General features: G+C 33.2%; 1 long non-coding RNA gene across 4 annotated transcripts; it reads right to left on the bottom strand.

The window, feature by feature from the left end:
- Nucleotides 1–317: 317 nt before the first annotated feature.
- On the bottom strand, nucleotides 318–3497 carry LOC113357380. 4 transcript variants are annotated; one of them, XR_003363602.1, is made up of 7 exons: nucleotides 3069–3497; nucleotides 2852–2964; nucleotides 2111–2534; nucleotides 1975–2028; nucleotides 1550–1643; nucleotides 1072–1431; nucleotides 318–585 (listed from the first exon to the last, which is right to left on the bottom strand). It is a non-coding gene; the product is annotated as an uncharacterized LOC113357380 (long non-coding RNA). The 4 variants fall into 4 exon arrangements; XR_003363603.1 differs by having other exon boundaries at nucleotides 1550–1594; XR_003363604.1 differs by having other exon boundaries at nucleotides 1550–2028; nucleotides 2111–2210; nucleotides 2312–2534.
- Between the last annotated feature and the right edge of the window lie 2365 nt (nucleotides 3498–5862).

Raw genomic sequence — 5862 nt, 5'->3', positions numbered from 1 at the left:
CTAGTGGAAAATGCAAAAAGTAAGTCTGCCAAAAAGACACTTAAAATCATCAAAAAGGACTGCTTTTGGGAGCCCTAATATTGTAGTCTTATTTCTGAATATGACTTGTCCTAGGAGTCCTATAAGTTTTCAAATTACGCCTCCCTTCAACACCATTAATGATAAACTGAGAAACACAGTCATTTTATTGGACTATAATTTATAAAAAAAATAATGAAATTGATTCAGCTAGATTCCAAAACTGACCTAGCTGAATCAAATAAAATTGCAACGAACAAGAAACTAAAGTTCAATTTTACATTCAAATACAACCTGAATTCTTAAGTAAATCATTCCCATTCAATTAAGATTAGAATTCATTATACGAACAACACACTGATCATAGCGTGGATTCAGAATAACCAAAAACTGTAAACAAAACCTGAATCAACACCAATACAAGTTCTAAATTTTCTTAAAGATAAGTACAAACTAACAAAATGTGCACCAATACAAGTTCTAAGTTTTCTTAAAAGATAAGTACAAACTAACAAAATGATAAACTATCTGATGAAGAACTGAGCCGCGCAACTCAGAACCGCATACCTGCAGCAAAAATAAGCTTGTGCATTAGTTTATAAACTAATTTCAACATGACAAGAATGGACTGTTCAGAGATAATATAGAAAAAAAACTGCAATTCATTCGCCATACATAGCTTGACGTACACATAAAAGGATTGTGTATAACACTGATACAAGAGATGCTAGGGCATGCTAACAAGGGATTACTCTTTAAGATTTCAGAACAACTTGATTCATAAACAAATTCAACTAGAAGTTTGTACAAGTCAAATGTCCACCATCCATTAATTCATTCCGGGGTTTCAACTACTTGAGGATCCTTTATGTGGAGAAATAAGAGGTGCAGGTTCTTAAGACAAACATAAGAAAATAATGGAGCCAATGTGTATCTTGTTACCCATGAACTTAGTCAAACATATCTGGTTAACTACGCATGGATTACATAAATATAAACTTTGACAAAACAAATGCAATTGCTTAAACAAACTTGAACAACAGACAAACTCACCTTGTTAAGAAACATGGTACCCGACAGTACTGTAAAGGGTATCTTGCAAGTTTCGTCGTCTGTACAGAAAAATCATTTCATCCGGATTAAATTTTCACTACTACAACCAAACTAAACTAATCAGATCCTAAATTCTCTTAAAAATGATCATAAGATAAAATCAAAATAGTTAACGTGGTAGAATCCAGTGGAATTGAACCCAAGACATAAATTGAGAAGTCCAGTAGACACGCCATTTATGATACCCAATAGCATTACAATTTGGGTATCAATTGCCTTGGTCTCAAAAAACATTGAATCTTTGTGCCACATGAAGTGTGCAAAATGTAACCATTAGATGCCAACTAGTTAATGTTATAGCTGCAAAAAGAGAGGTTGAAAGTTAAAAAGAGTGAATCAGAAGTTTCAGAACATAAATACGTTGTAAATGTAATCAATAATACATTAAACTATTAATGGGCCTGTGAGATTGAAATACCTTATCCCCGTCATCATCGGAATCACACCAAAGCTAGTGAGCGTTCTGCAGATCAACAACTGGTAAAAGTAAAGCAAGTGAAGTTCATGCTTACCTACAAAAGTATCAAAATGAGTAACCTGCATGGTAGCTAATGTTCTCATATAGTTTTAGTAAAATTATTCCTATCAAATACTGTAACCAGTCCTCCAAAGATATAAAATCTGCGAGCCAAATTCATATACACAAAACTAAGTATTCTATTTGGATAAATGAAGGACGCACTGTACTAGATAAGATGGTAGCTATTGTTTAGTTTGTTACATCTATAAAAATCGGTGAATACATTTTTAAAAGCACGCACTGTTCTCATAAATCTTATACGAGACGAAACCATTTGCCAGGTTCCTCATGTATTAATAGACTATCTCTCCTCATAACATTACCTTAACAAATGTCGAACAATGGCGGTATTAGTGCTTGAGCAACTTCACATTTGCCTGCAATGAGAGTGTTAAAAGAGATCAAACAATGTGTACAAAATGGGAACATCATGGAAGAGTTTTAAAATCGAAACTTTACTTTCTGAGTTTGCATTCTGCTCCTTTTCCAGATGCAAGTGCGTAGGATATTATAAGCCTAACAGGTTTAAAATTGGATTTTTTAAATAAGGCGAACCATCCTGGATCAACAATAGATAACTGGCTCAAATCTCAAATAATAATTACAAAAAATATGCAATATCATAAATTAACTTTAGAAAAAGCAAGTAAAATGCAGTACAAATAGATTAACCGGACGTTTTAGCTACCCAGTGTCACTAGATTAACTGGAAACATGACATCAAATTCAGAAGCGGACACCGCATTGAGGTTCAAAAGTAAGTTAATTGCTTTGGCAGGGAATCTTAGTTTCTTCAAAGATATCTGACCCAATTAATCTTTGGCTCAACAACTAAACTTTAGGTAAAACTCCAAAAAATTTCTCAACTCTTCAGTCATAAGCCCTGCACCACAGAGCAAACCATTACAATATAACTACAACCAACCTAACAAAAAGCACCAGCATAGTAACAAAAACATACAAATAAAATGGAATAAAATCCCCTCTCAGGCACAAATTTCATCCACTCATGAAAACCCAGAGTATAAAAATTGAGAACCGATACAAAAATTGAATAACTACTAACAGCCTAAACAATCCAAATCAATCAAAAATACCCCAAATCCACATATTTAAACCGTAAATACGCAAAATCAATTAAAATTAAGGAAAACCTAATTTGAGAAATTGAAATCAGAGGAAGTAATAATGTTTTTATACCTTAGAATTTGTTTCTCATGAAGTTGTTGAATCTGTTCATCCAATCCGTTTCACCGCCATCCAAACTGTACTTCTTAGAATTCTCCTTACAGATAGACAAGATATCCTTTAACCTACGGTGATAAAACACAGAACAACACTTCAGTAACAATCTACACAAAATTTAAAAGGAACAATTATGATTTGCATAAAAAAATTAACTAGGAAAAAAACCCACCTCTTAGTTTTCGATCTCTAAGACTACTAATTACTCCTCCTTCACCATCTGGTTCTGTAGCTTAATCATTAAACCCAAAAAACCTTTGATTTAGATCTAAAAGTTCATAGAACATCTGATTGGATCTCACTTGATCTGCTCTTTCATTACCAACAGTATTTTCAGATTGCAATTGGAGTTGGCAGATTAAAGTCTTCCATCGATGTACACAGTGACAGAGTTTTCATGGAGTAACAAATGATTTCAAGTTAGTTATGATGTAAAAAACTTAGGGTTTCAATGATGAATCTGAGTAAGAGAGAAGATGAAGAGAGTCTACAATTTAGATTTTCATTCGTTTTGGAGTAAAAACTCAGATGTTGTAAGATATCTGAGAGAGAAGTGATAATAGTAAAGGAAGACCGAGATACGGAACCAAATCTGGGAAACTGGGACCATAGAACCGTCTTCCATGATAGCTTGTTTTACTTTGTGTCATTAATAGGACTACCTTTGGAAGCCCAAAACGTAAAGTAAGGCCCTGGAAGTCTTAATTATAAATCCCAATCAGACTTAAAAAGTCCATTTTCCACTTGTGACTTATTATCATAATCCGAGACTTAGCTATAAGTAGATTAGAAATCAAGACTTATAGTTTTGGAAATTAAACTTGACAAACAAGCTTGAGATAGCAACACTTGCGAGTTCGACTGAGCAGTGTCTAACAATCTTCCCCTTTGTCAATTTTAATGACAAAACTATCAATAAATATGGATTACAAAATAAATAAACTTTGTAGCTTCTCATCTAAATGCTTGATTTCCTTGGTTCTTCAACATTACTCGAAATCTTCGTCACTTCCAAGTACTCCAGTGATTCTGAACGTGTTCAACTCAGCATCATAGTTGTTGAAGATCCGTAGCTATAACAATATATAAAAACAAGATGTTTTCGTATTGTTATACAGTGTCATAGTATTATTACACAACATCAAATTCCAATTGCATCATAACTTTGACAACAATACTATGGTGGTATGTATCACTCCCTCTTAGTCGATATTTCATCCCACATGAAAACCAATCCCCCTTATATAATGATTCGTAAACCATATGTATTTGTAGTGTGAACTACACATTAATTCTCCCCATTTTTGTCAATATAAGTTGGAAAAGGTAAGAAAACTAGTGGTATCATAATGAAATTCTCATAGAGATACTTCACGACTAAAAGAGAACATATCAACTTTGTTTTGATGCAATCATATAGTCGAAACTAAATGCATTCGTCAAAGAATTTATAAAGATACAAGAAAACTCCTACAATATTCCACAGCCGCACTCCCCACAAAGATTTGGCAATTAAGCACAAGTTCAATTAAGAACTCTTCCCCATATAATGTCATTCCCGAAAGAACAACAAGAGTGACCTTACTTTTACAAGAAAAGAAGGATTTCTTTGGACATTAACAAATTACATGAAACATGAATTTGTATCCACAAATCTCAAGTAAATTAGCCACAAGAGAACCCATGAATAATTTAATCGGAAATGCTCAACATAAGAGAAATTACGGAGCCACTCAGTACATTCACATAGAAGTGGATCAGGGAAAGACCAATACTGCGGAATATACAGAGATTCGATTTATTTTTCATCAATATTTGCATAAAGGCATAAAATAGACTTAATCTTTATAATCAAAAGTTCATCCTATCTTCCATCACCATTTGCATAATGACATAATAGGTTTAACTTTTGACAAATATGGGACAGTCATAGTTCACGGAAGCAAACACACATATCCGATAATTTCTTTTGCAATATATATATATGAAACCAACAAAGATTAATACCACAAAATCATCTTCCAAATAAACTTTAGAATTTAAATAAATAAATCTAAAAACATTGCAAGATGAAAAACGTTGGCAATAGCTATGTGTACTCACAATAATTGATGTTCCAAACCTTGGTTATCCTTCTTAAAACACAAGAATAAATTCTCCTAAGAAGTTTCCTAGATAGAATAAATTTAAGCAAGAACCGAAAATCATTTCACTTACTTTGAAGACTTTTCTCGTATTCCCTATAATCATCAAGTTCATCTTCGATTAAATCAATCCTGGATTCAAGATTATCAATCTTGTCTTCAAGTCTTTTGATGGAGGATTCTAGTTCACTCTTCAACGCCCGTACTTTCTCCAAGACAAGATTCATGGTTAATGAGAGTTTATCAAAATGAGAACCAGTAGGATTTCCATCAGAGGATGAATCACGTTTATCTTGACACATCTCATTATCATAAGAACCAAAACGAACTTTCTTAGAGGGAAAGAGAACAATCCATACATCATCCTCTTTACCGGAAAGATTTGAAGAGGACATGATAGAGAAGGTAAATGAAATGCTTGCTTAAGGGAAATAAATCTCTTTAAAAAGAAGAAGAGATGAGATAAATTCCTAAAAAAACCTTTGACAAAAAACCTGACAGAAACTTAAAAGAGATAGGAAAAACTTCCAAGTGTTCAGAAACGGTTCTTAGCTTAATAACCAAAGCTAGGGAAATTTAGGGAGATAGACGAACAAGTCAGCAGAATCTTTTCACATCCCTCTTGGAGATTATTGTTCTTGTCTAAGGGAAAATAGACAAGAACAATCTTCAAAACTTAGAAAGAGTAATTTCTCCCACCTAAAGAAGGATCGAGAGGTTTCAAAAGAGAGGAGAATGATTTTGTTAAACCTTGTTTCATATTCCTCTTTGTTGAGAGAGAATTCGAAAATGACATTTTTCTTCCCTTTATTTTTTTGAACA

Source organism: Papaver somniferum, chromosome 3 (genome assembly GCF_003573695.1).
Source record: "Papaver somniferum cultivar HN1 chromosome 3, ASM357369v1, whole genome shotgun sequence".
Taxonomy (NCBI): domain Eukaryota; kingdom Viridiplantae; phylum Streptophyta; class Magnoliopsida; order Ranunculales; family Papaveraceae; genus Papaver; species Papaver somniferum.
The sequence above is the reverse complement of the archived record's forward strand: the minus strand, read 5'-3'. Positions and strand labels throughout refer to the sequence as shown.